We start from the raw sequence: 12,867 nt of genomic DNA on the forward strand, positions 1-12,867 counted from the left end.
AGTTTCCTAATTTCATTTTTGATTTCCCCCCTCCACATTCTATACTCCTCTTGGCTTTCTGCAGTATTGAGTTCTCTGTGTCGGGCATAAGCTTTCCTTTACTGCCTTATTATACCCATAAGCTCCTTGACATCCATGGGGCTCTAGATTTGGCCGTCCCACCCTTTTTCTTTGTGGGAACATGTTTACTCTGAACCCCTTGAATCTCCCGTTTGAATTCTTCCCACTGCTCTGACACTGATTTACCTTCAAGTAGCTGTTTCCAATCCACTTTCGCTGAATCACTCCTCAGCTTCGTAAAGTTGTCCTTGCCCCAATTGAGAACTCGAACTCCTGTTGTATCCTTGTCCTTTCCATAGTTATGTTAAAACTGACTGAATTATGATCACTCCCACCAAAATGCTCTCCCACTGCCACTCCTTCCACCTGCCCATCTTCATTTCCTAAAACTAAGTCTAAAACTGCACCCTCTCTTGTTGAACTTGCTACATATTGGCTAAAAATGTTCTCCCGAATGCAGCTCAAGAATTTTGCTCCCTCAATTCTTTTCATATTAAAACTATCCCAGTTCATGTTGGTTAAAATCCCCTACTATTTTTTTTTTTATTTCCAAAATATACTTTATTCATAAAAATCTGTAAAAATTACATTGCCAAACAGTTTCCAAACAGCATGAAAAAATACAAACATTGCAAAAGAGATCAGTTTCTTTCAATAATGTCATGAGTTTCTTCCCAACCCTTCCGTTTCACAATTGTCATGTCAATTGCAGTTTTACATTTACAGCAATTGAGAATATTAACGATACAGTTCGAGGGGCCTCCCATGGTTCCAGCCCCTCAGTCCAGCTTGGTGGGGGAACCTTACACTGTGGTCTTTCCCCATTGAGCCTTTGCTGCTGCTGCCCCAAGCTTCAGTGCGTCCCTCAGCATGTAGTCCTGGACCTTGGAATGTGCCAGTCTGCAACATTCGGTGGTGGACAACTCTTTGCGCTGGAAGACCAGCAAGTTTCGGGCAGACCAAAGGGCGTCTTTCACCGAATTGATAGTCCTCCAGCAGCAATTGATGTTTGTCTCGGTGTGCGTCCCTGGGAACAGCCCGTAGAGCACAGACTCCTGTGCTGCAGAGCTGATTGGGATGAACCTTAACAAAAACCACTGCATCTCTTTCCACACCTGCTTTGCAAAGGCACATTCCAGGAGGAGGTGGGCGACCGTCTCTTCCCCACCACAGCCAACGCGGGGGCACTGTGCGGAGGGGGCGAGATTTCGGGTGTGCATGAAGGATCTGACGGGGAGGGCCCTTCTCACCACCAGCCAAGCTACGTCTTGGTGCTTGTTTGAAAGTTCTGGTGATGAGGCATTCCGCCAAATGACTTTGACGGTCTGCTCGGGGAACCATCCGACAGGATCCACCGTTTCCTTTTCCCGTAGGCCCTTCAGGGCATTCCGTGCAGACCACTGCCTGATGGACCGGTGGTCAAAGGTGTTTTTCCGCAGAAACTGCTCCACGAAGGATAGGTGGTACGGCGCCGCCCAACTGCATGGTGCGTTCCGCGGCAATGTGACCAGGCCCATCCTTCGCAACACCGGGGACAGATAGGGCCACGTTGGGTACATTTTTCCCGCCCATGTCCAGAGATTTGAACATCGTGTCCCTCCGGACCCGGTCCATTTTAGATCCCCAGACGAAGCGGAAAATGGCTCGGGTGACTGCCATGGCGCAGGAGTGAGGTATGGGCCAGACCTGCGCCACGTAGAGCAACAACGTGAGCGCCTCGCACCTGATGACCAGGTTCTTACCCACAATGGAGAGAGATCGCTGCCCCCACATGCCCAACTTTTGTCGTACCTTGGCTACTCGCTCCTCCCATGTTTTGGTGCACGCCCCGGCACTTCCGAACCATTTCCCCAGCACCTTCAGGTAATCTGACCTGACGGTGAAGGGGACAAAGGATCGGTCAGCCCAGTTCCCAAAGAACATGGCCTCGCTCTTGCCGTGGTTAACTTTGGCTCCCGAGGCCAGTTCGAACTGGTCGCAGATGCTCATCAGTCTGCGCACGGACAGCGGATCCGAGCAGAAGACGGCGACGTCATCCATGTACAGGGAGGTTTTGACCTGAGTGCCTCCGCTGCCTGGGATTGTCACCCCTCTTATGCTGGCATCCTTCCTAATAGACTCAGCAAAGGGTTCAATACAGCAAACAAACAAGACCGGGGACAGAGGGCAGCCCTGTCTGATTCCAGATTTGATCGGGAAACTTTCCAATTCCCACCCGTTGATTGACACTGCGCTACTGATGTTTGTGTAGAGCAGTTGGATCCAATTGCAGATTCCCTCCCCAAACCCCATTTTGGAAAGCACGTCCATCATGTAGGTGTGCGATATCCTGTCAAAAGCCTTCTCCTGGTCCAGGCTGATGAGGCAGGTGTCCACCCTCCTGTCCCGTACGTAGGCGATCGGATCCCTGAGTAGCGCGAGACTATCAGAGATCTTCCTGCTGGGTACAGTACAGGTCTGATCGGGGTGAATCACCAACTCCAGAGCAGACTTGACTCGACTGGCTATGACTTTGGACAGAATCTTGTAATCAACATTAAGCAGTGAGATGGGCCGCCAATTTCTGATTTCTGCCCTCTCACCCTTCTGCTTGTAAATGAGGGTGATGATGCCTTCTCTCATGGTCTCTGACATGCTGCCGGCCAGGAGCATACTCTCGTATACTTCCAGCAGGTCCGGGCCGACCCAGTCCCACAGGGCCGAGTACAACTCGACCGGTAAGCCGTCGCTCCCGGGGGTTTTACTCGTCTCGAAAGACTCGACGGCCTTTGTCAGCTCGTCCAGAATTAGCGGCTTGTCCAGTCTCTCCCTCCTGCTGTCATCTAGGACCTCTGTGATAGATGACAGGAAGGACTGGGAGGCTCTGCTGTCTGTGGGCTTCGCGTCATACAGCCCAGCATAAAAGGATTTGCTGATCCTTAGTATGTCGGACTGCGAAGTCGTTACCGAGCCATCTTCTTCCTTCAGGCTGCTGATAACAGAGCTCTCTCTGTGTACCTTTTGGAAGAAGTAACGCGAGCACGTCTCATCCTGCTCGATGGAGCGGACTCTGGACCGGAAGATGATCTTGGAGGCCTCCTTGGCAAAGAGCGAGGCCTGCTGGCTCTTCACCTCTTGGAGGTCCTCCTTGACCTCGACCCCCATTGACTGCAACCGGAGTAGATTTTGCATAATTTTCTGGAGTCGGGACAGTTCCCTCTGTCTCTCTCTCGCCTTCTGAACACCTTTGTGGATGAAGAACCTCTTGATGTTCTCCTTTATCGCTTCCCACCAGTGAACTGGAGACTCAAAGAGGGGTTTCACCGTCCTCCAACCTTTGTAATCCCTTTTGAGTTCCTCAACGTTCTCTGGGGTCAGCAGTGTCGCATTGAGCTTCCACGTCCCTCTGCCAACCCGCTGGTCGTCCTGTAAGTGACAGTCGGCCAGTAAGAGGCAGTGGTCGGAGAAGAACACCGGCTTGACGTCGGTGGATCCGACCGTGACAGCACGGGACACAAACAGGAAGTCAATCCTGGAACGGGCAGACCCATTCCGATCTTGACCATGTGTATCTGCGCTGCGCTCCGTCTGCAGGTTTGCTGAAGACGTTGTGCAGTTTGGCATCCTTAATTGTTTCTACTAGGAATCTGGACGTAGCGTCCAGTTTGCTGTCGTCACTGCCGGATCGTCCAGCCGCATCGATGATGCAGTTGAAGTCACCGCCTAGGATGACCGGCCTGGACGTCGCCAGCAGCAGTGGGAGCTGCTGGAAGACGGTCAGCCGCTCGCTGTGTTGTACCGGGGCGTACACGTTGATCAACCGGAGCGGAGCGTTGTTGTACATCACGTCTGCTACGAGGAGGCGGCCGCCCACCACCTCCTTAACTTCGGAGATGGTGAAGTTACCACCCCGCAGCAGAATACCCAGGCCGGAGGAACGGCAGTCATTACCCCCCGACCAGATCGATGGCCCGTGGGACCACCATCGCGACCACTGCCTGTAGGTGCTGAGGTGTGGTATTCCACACTCCTGCAGAAACAGTAGGTCAGCTTTGACCTTGGCAAGGTAATCCAAGGTTGAAACACATCGCGTAGTCGATTTAATGCGACGCACATTAATGGAAGCAATTCTTACACCCATTTTTTACTAAAAATTAGTTGTTGCTTCCCATACCATTTGTCCTCGCTAGTCCCAGTCCTTCCCCTTCGGGATGTTCCTGCATACCCATCGTATGCGCAAGCAGTTTCACGTTGGTTGGGCTCAGAAACCCCTCCTGATTTTTCATGCAGGGTTTGTGCCGCTCGGGTGACATCGGGGGGGGGGGTCTTGTAGGCAGAGAGGATTGGGTTGTCCTCAGCTGCTTCCATCTGTTCCTCCTCGAAAACATCACAGCTCCCGGTCTCCCGGAGCTCAGGTGTGCCAGACGTGTCTTTGCTCCCGGTGTCGCAGAGCTGAGATGCGTTGGCCTCTTCGTTACGTGTCGGGCATTGGGGTTGGGGCACGCTGGGCCCATCACAGCTTCCAGTGCCCGGGGGCTGGGATGCTTTATCATCCATCTCGGAGTTCTGCTGCCTCTTTTGAAGGGGCTGTCGTTCCAGCATTTCCCCGTCCAGTGAAGAGGAGTTGTTGCAGTCTGATTCAGAAGAGAGCCTCCTCTTGCCACTGGTTTGGGTGGTGGCTTTGGGATGTTTTTTCTTTGTGGTTTTCCTCTGGACCACTTGCCACTGACCTGTTTGTCCATCTGCTGCCTCCTCCTCCATTGATTCTGTCTGTGGAGGAGGGGTTTCCGGTCGCTGGATAGGTGCTGGGTCGTTGGTTTCAGCTGCCTCCCCTTCCTTCTCAGGCTGAAGTTCCTCACTGCGGAGAAGGTTGCTGGTCTCCTTTCGGACAGCGGACGCCTTCGTCGAACCTTCGCCCGGCCATTCCTTGGACCTTGCCGCCTGAGCATAGCTGAGACAGCGTTTGGGGCAGGTCTTGTAGAGATGGCCTGCCGCACCGCACAAGTTGCAACACTTCGTCTGCTTACAGTCCTTGGTCTGATGGCCTTCCTCCTTGCAGTTCTTGCAAACAACCGTGCTGCAGTTGGCTGCCATGTGACCAGATTTGCCACAGGTGCGGCAAACTCTGGGCTGCCCAGCGTAGACCAAGAAGCCTCGACTTCCCCCGATAGCAAAGCTGGAGGGAGGGTGGATGATGGCTCCACTGGGATCTACCTTCAAGGTCACCTTGACCTGCCGCTTGCTGGTCCAGATCCCAAAGGGGTCCTTGACATCGGTGCTGCTGCCGGCCACCTCGACGTACCTGGCGAGAAAGGTGAGTACATCCACCACCGGAACATGGGGGTTGCAGAGGTGAATCGTCACCACCCGGTCCCGTTGTGACGGAAGCGTGAAGAGCGGCTCCGCTGTGAGGATCGACAGTGGAGCCCGGTCCCCTTTCTCCTTGAACGCCTTCAGGAACTTGATGCATCCCGCCACGTTCCGGAACGTCACTTCGAAGTATCCACTGCTGGGGAAATCCTGCAGGCAGAAGACGTCCGTCGCTTGAAATCCGCAGCAATCGAAGAGAATTTTCTTGATGAAGAAGGTGCGATCGACCGGTGCATCTCCTTCCTTGTCCGTCACGAACACCCGAACTGTGTTGCGCACTCCCTGGCCCGAAGCTCGAAAATTGGTTATAGCCATTTTACTCAAAGCTTCCCCATAATCACGCTTCGGTTAAACCTCATTAGCTACGATATTGCCACTGCGCAAAACTCAAATCCCCTACTATTACTGCTCTATTGTTCTTGCACTTCTCAGAGATTTGCCTACATATCTGCTGTTCTATCTCCCACTGACTGTTTGGGGGTCCATAGTACACTCAGTGTACTATGATTGCCACTTTTTTTGTTCCTTAGCTCGATCCATATAGTCTCATCTGATAAACCTTACAACATATCATCCCTCCTCACAGCTGTAATAGTTTCTTTGGCCAAAATTGCCACTCCCCCTCCTTTCTTATCCCCCTCCCTATCGCGTCTGAAAACCCTGTAAACAGGAACATTGAGCTGCTATTCCTGTCCCTCCTTAAGCCATGTTTCTGTAATAGCTATGATATCATACTGCCATGTGTCTCTCCGTGCCTTCAGCTCATCTGCTTTATTTGCTCTACTCCTTGCATTAAAATAGATACCCTTGAGCACTGCCAAACTTTTTTTTTTAATTTTCTAACCTTTGTTTCCTCTGTCTTCCAGACATTAATTTTCTGCCTTCCATTTTCATTTCAGCTTTTGTCCCATCTGAGTCTACCCTCAGGTCCCCATCCCCCTGCCAAACTAGTTTAAACCCTCTCCAACAGCACTGACAAAATGTCCCGCAAGGAACTCAGTCCCAGCTCTGTTCAGGTGCAACCCATCCGATCTGTCCCAAGAATCTGAAGCCCTCCCTCCTGCACCATCTTTCCAGCCACACATTCATCTGTGTTACCCTTCTATTCCTGTACTCATTTGCACGTGGCACTGGGAATAATCTGGAGATTACTACTTTTGATGGCAAGTTTGCTGATTTCTTACCGAGCTGCCTAAGTTCTGACTGCAGGACAACATCCTTCTTTCTAACTATGTCGATGGGTCCAATGTGGACCACAACTGCTGGCTGTTCATCCTCCCCCTTCAGGATGCTCTGTAGATGCTCAATGACATCCTTGACCCTGGCACCAGGAAGGCAACACTCCATTCCTGGATTCACATCTGCGGCCACAGGAATGCCTCATTTTTCCTTGACTATTGAGTCGCCTATCACTATGGCTTTTCCAGTCTTCCCTGTACTCCCCTTTACAGCTGAGCCACCCATGGTGCCATGACTTGGTTCTGACTGCTCTCCCCAGGGAAGCATCATTGTCCTCCATATTCAGAACTGAATACCAGTTGGAGAGTGAGATGCACTCAGTGTCCTGCAGTACCTGCCTGATTCTTTTTGACTGCTTGGTGGTCACCCATTCCCTCTCTCCCTGCTTACTGTTAAGCTGTGGGGTGACTACATCTATGAACATGCTATCCATGCAGCTCTCATCCTTTCAAGTGAACCGCAGTGTCGCCAGCTGCTGCATAAGTTCCAAAACCCAGAGCTCAAGCTGCCGCAATTGACCACACTTCCTGCACAAATGGTTCTCCAGGATACGGGAAGGATCCTGGAGCTCCCACATAGCACAGGAGGTGCACTCTCGAAGCTGAAGCACCCCTACCATTCATTTATTTATTAGTTGACCCTTTGCTACTGCTTAAAAAAAACCTTACCAATACTACAACACCTTAGAATTATTAATAAAACCTTACCAGTACTGATAAATCCTACTAAAAATCAATACAGTTCACCAGTTAAAATAAACCTTACTCAAAAAATAACACTCAGCTACTCACTTGTTCATTATTATGAATATTGAATTTATACTGTTTTTTTTTTAGTCTGCCAGAGTTGAGACGCTATAACCCAACTATTTATGCACCCACCCGAACGGTGGTGTATTAACGATTTATTGATAATCCCTAACAGCAGTTACTCACAACCAATCACCTTGCAGCTTTCCTGTTATGTCACAGTTCACTTTGTTTTCAAACTCCGATGGCCTGGGCTCCTGTCTGCTCCACTCACGCTGCTTCCTGCTGTCTGAGTGATCTCTCTGTCTCTCTCTCTCTATTTTATAGCTGTACATTGTGAGTTGTGGATTGGTATTCAATATTTAGCTCTGTGAAAACGATTGTGAATGAAAACTTAACTTTCAATCTTATGCATGGGCTGCTATGCAAGCTCCAAGTCCTTCACTTTGTAGTAATGGAATTGATACTTTATCTTTCAGTCTTAATCTTTGTGGGACTTTTTGACTGCTATGTAATGTGTAGCTCGGTCTAACATCTGACGTACATTATTGAGATTCGTAGGATCATAGGAAATAGGGGCAGGAGGCCAATCGGCCCATCGCACCTGCTCCGCCATTCAAACAGATCGTGGCTGATCAACTACCTCTACACTATTTTTCCCCACTATCTCCGTATCCCTTGACATAACTAGCCACATAACTAGGGAGGTAGAGAGGGCGTTAAACGGAATAGTAGGGGCAAGGGATCAACTTTGGGAAGACAATGGTAAATCAAAGAGTAGAGACAAGGCAAGAGAGAATGGTATGAATATTGGAAATGATAAACAGACTGTGACAGGAAGGACAGAGCATACAAATCTAAGAGTAAATCAACAGATAAGGCTACAGGTCACAAAAACAATAAAAGGACACAACTAAAGGCTCCGCATCCGAATGCATGTACAATTCGAAACAAAACAAAACAGATGAACTGAGAGCGCAAATAGAAATAAATCAGTATGATCTGTTAGCCATTACAGAGACATGGCAGCAGGACAACATAGATTAGGACCTGAATATTGAAGGGTACATGGCATTTAGGAAGGATAGGAAGCTAGGAAAAGATGGAGGGGTAGCTCTGTTAATTAATGATGCTATTAGCGCAATAGAGAGGGATGACCTAAGTTGAGGATACCAGGATGTAGAAGTAACGCAGTTTGGGTAGAAATGAGAAATCATAAAAGGCAAGAAATCACTTTTGGAAGTGGGGTACAGGCCACCTAACATTAACCACACTGTAGGACAGGGTATAAAGGAAAAAAATAATGGCAGCTTGTCAGAAAGGTACAGTAATAATTATGGGGGATTTTAACCTACAGACAGACTGGAAAAATCGGATGGGCAGAGGTAGCTTCGATGAGGAGTACACAGAATGTTTTTGGGATAATTTCTTGGAACAATACATTCTGGAGCCAACCAGAGAGCAGGCTATACTAGACCTGGCATTGTGCAATGTGATAGGATTAATTAATGACCTCATAGTTAAGGCACCCCCAGGTAGCAGCGATCATAATATGAATGAATTTTACATTCAGGTTGAGGGAGGGAAGAGTGGGTCCAAGACCAGTATTTTAAACTTAAATAGGGCAATTATGAGAGCATGAAAGCAGAGCTGGCTAAAGTGAACTGGCATATCAGGTTAAGGGATAAGTCAATTGAGATGCAGTGACAGACGTTAAAGGGGATATTTCAGAATGCACAGAAAAGATACATTTCAACGAGAAAGAAAAATTCTGAAGGTGGGACCCACCAACCATATTTAACTAAAACAGTTAAATATAGTATCAAACTTAAAGAAAAAGCTTACAATTGCACAAAAATGGGAGACAGGTCAGAAGATTGCCGTTTTTTATATACTGTTCAAAGAATGACTAAAAGGTTGATAAGGAAGGTTAAATTAGAGGACAAGAGAATGCTAGCTCGAAATATAAAGACAGATAGTAAGAGTTTCTATAGATATTTTAAAAAGAGTTAATAAAGTGAATGTTGGTCCTATAAAAAGTGAGTCTGGGGAATTAATCATGGATAAGGAGATGGCAGATGAATTGAACAGATATTTTGCATCGATCTTCACTATTGAAGATACAAATAACATCCCAGTATTAGCCGTAAGTCAGAAATGGAAGGGCGAGAGGAAATCAAGAAAATTACAATCACCAGGCAAGTGATATTGAACAAATTGTAGGAGCTGTGGGCTGACAAGTCCCCGGGTCCTGATGGACTTCATCCAAGGGTCTTAAAAGAAATGGCTACTGAGATAGTTGATGCGTTAGTTTTAATTTTCCAAAATACCCTAGATTCGGGGAAAGTTCTGTTAGATTGGAAAATAGTGAATATAACTCCCTTATTCAAAAAGGGAAGGAGACAGAAAGCAGGAAACTGCAGGCCAGTTAGCTCAACATCTCTCTTAGGGAAAATGTTAGAAGCTATTAAAGACATTTAAAGGGCATTTAGAAAAATTGAAGGTAATCAGGCAGAGTCAATATGGTTTTGTGAAAGGGAAATCATGTTTTACCAATTTATTGGAGTTCTTTGTGGGAGTTACATGTGCCGTGGATAAAGGGGAAGCAATGGATGTATTGCACTTAGATTCCAGAAGGCATTTGATAAGGTGCCACATCAAAGGTTATTACAGAAAATAAAAGCTCATGGTGCAGGGGGTAACATATTGGCATGGACAGAAGATTGGCTAGCTAACAGGAAACAGAGTAGGCATAAAAATGGGTCATTTTGTGGTTGGCAAGGTGTAACGAGTGGTGTGCCACATGGATCTGTGATGGGGCCTCAACATTTTACAATTAATAGAAATGACTTTGATGAAGGGACTGAAGGAATGGTTGCTAAATTTGCTGAAGACAAAGATAGGTCGGAAAGTAACTCGTGAGGAGGACATAAGGAGGATACAAAGGGGTATAGATAAGTTAAGTGAGTGGGCAAAGACCTGGCAAATGGAGTATAATGTGAGAAAGTGTGAAATTGTCCACTTTGGAAGAATAAAAAAGAAACAGATTATCTAAATGGTGAGAGATTGCAGAGCTCTGAGATGCCGAGGGAACTGGGTGTCCTACTGCATGAATCACAAAAGGTTAATATGCAGGTACAGCACGTCATTAGGAAAGCTAATAGAATGTTATAGTTTAACGCAAGGGGAATTGAAAACAGAAGTAGGGAGGTTATGCTGCAGCTATACAGGCATTGGTGAGACCATGTCTGGAGTACTGAGTACAGTACTGGTCTACTTATTTAAGGAAGAATGTAAATGAGTTGGAGGCAGTACAGAGAAGGTTTACTAGACTAATACCTGGAATGGGGGGCGTGGGGGGGGGGGTGCTTTATGAAGAAAGACTGGACAGGCTAGGCTTGTATCAGCTGGAATTTAGAAGAGTAAGAGGCGACTTGATTGAAACATATCAGATCCTGAGGGGTCTTGACAGGGTGGATGTGGAAAGGATGTTTCCCCTTGTGAATCTAGAACCAGGGGTCACAGTTTATAATTACGGGGTCGTCCATTTAAGACAGAGATAAGGAGAATTTTTTTTCCCTGAGGGTCGTGAGTCTTTGGAATTCTCTTGCTCAAAAAGTGGTGAAAGCAGAGTCTTTGCATATTTTTTAAGGCAGAGGTAGATAGATTCTTGATAAGCGAGGGGATGAAAGGTTATCGGGGGTAGGTGGAAATGTGGAGTAATCAGTTCAGCCATGAACTTATTGAATGGCGGAGCAGGCTCGAAGGACCGAGTGGCCCACTCCTGCTCCTAATTCGGATGTTCGTACGTATGATAACATTAGTATTCAGAAATCTATCGATTTCTGTCTTGAGTATATTCAATGATTGAGCCTCCACAGCCCTCTGGGACAGAGAATTCCACAGATTTCCCACTCTCTGAGCAAAGAAATTCCTGCTCATCTCAGTCTCAAATCGCCTGCCCTTATTCTGAGACTGTGTCCCTTTGTTCCAGCCTCACTAGCCAGAGGAAACATCCTAACTATATCTACCCCGTCACGCCCTGTGAGAATGTTGTAAGTTTCAATGAGATCACCTCTCATTCTTGGAAACTCGAGAGAACACAGGCCCAGTTTCTGCAGTCTCTCATCATAAGACAATCCCGCCATCCCAGGGCATGAGTCTGGTGAACCTCCGTTGCACTCCCTCTATGACAAGTATATCCTTCTTTAGATAAAGAAACCAAAATTGTACAGAATACTGCAGGTGCGGTCTCACCAAGGCTTCATACAATTGAAGCAATACATCTTTACTCATGCACTCAAATCCCCTTTCAATGAAGGCCAACATACCATTTGCCTCTTAATTGCTTGCTGCACCTGCACACTAGCTTTTAGTGACTCATGAACAAGGACACCCAGGTCCCTTTGGACATCGACACTTCCCAACCTCTCACCATTTAAGAAATACTCTGCCCTTCTGTTTTTTCTACCAAAGTGGATCACTTCAAACTTATTCACATTATATTCCATCTGCTATGTTCTTGCCCATTCACTTAGCCTGTCCGAATCCCCTTGAAGCCTCCGTGCATTCATTCTGTACCTTTCAATCAGGTAAATTTTGTCTGTAATAAAAACAAGAAATGCTGGAAATACTTAGTAGGTCTGGCAGCATCTGAAAGGTCACTGACCTGAAACGTTAACTCTGCTTCTCTCTCCACAGCTGCTGCCAGACCTGCTGAGTATTTCCACCATTTCTTGCTTTTATTTCAGATTTGCAGTATTTTGCTTTTAAATTTTGTCTGTTCTATTTCAGATTTTATATTTAAAATGTGGCCATGGTGACAGAGTTTATTGAGATCTGATAGTGGGTTTGTTTTTGGACTGTGATTGATGTATCAACCTGTCAGCTGTACTGAATTGGAGTGAAATGAAAACAACTTCTGTCTCTCCTGCCGTTGTTTGACTGTTGGATTGAAAATGTGTCTCTCGACTTTGGCATCAGTGTATGTCTGACTACTTCTTTTGTTTGTTCCAGTGGAACTGATGAGCTGGCAGTATCTCTGTGCATTGTGAGTGATCCTGTACCTACTGTGTGTTGGAACGAGCTCGCTGCACTTTTCCTTGTGTCCAGGAATCACCACATCCATTCAGGTTCCTTCATGTATTTGCCTGCAGGAATGAAAAGTAACTCTTAAACCTTAACATAAAAGCAAAATACTGCGGATGCTGGAAATCTGAAATAAAAACAAGAAATGCTGGAAATACTCAGCAGGTCTGGCAGCATCTGTGGAGAGAGAAGCAGAGATAACATTTCAGGACAGTGACCCTTCTTCAGAACTAGCAAATATTAGAAATGTAAAAGGTTACAAGCAAGTAAAGCAGGGGTGGGGCAAGAGATAACAAAAGACAAGGTGCAGATAGGAGAAGGTCACAGAATAGTTGACTAGAAGGTCATGGAGCAAAGGCAAATGATATGTTAATGTGTGCGG

General features: G+C 47.0%; 1 protein-coding gene and 1 pseudogene across 1 annotated transcript in view; both read right to left on the reverse strand.

Moving 5' to 3' along the window:
* LOC137364982 (oocyte zinc finger protein XlCOF7.1-like) overlaps positions 1 to 12,867 on the reverse strand; it is a gene marked incomplete at its 5' end in the record, with an annotated part of 660,565 nt that overhangs the window by 77,274 nt on the left and 570,424 nt on the right. The window lies entirely within an intron of this gene.
* LOC137365039 (U4 spliceosomal RNA) lies at positions 5,741 to 5,797 on the reverse strand (annotated as a pseudogene).

Source organism: Heterodontus francisci, unplaced genomic scaffold, assembly GCF_036365525.1.
Source record: "Heterodontus francisci isolate sHetFra1 unplaced genomic scaffold, sHetFra1.hap1 HAP1_SCAFFOLD_43, whole genome shotgun sequence".
Lineage (NCBI taxonomy): Eukaryota > Metazoa > Chordata > Chondrichthyes > Heterodontiformes > Heterodontidae > Heterodontus > Heterodontus francisci.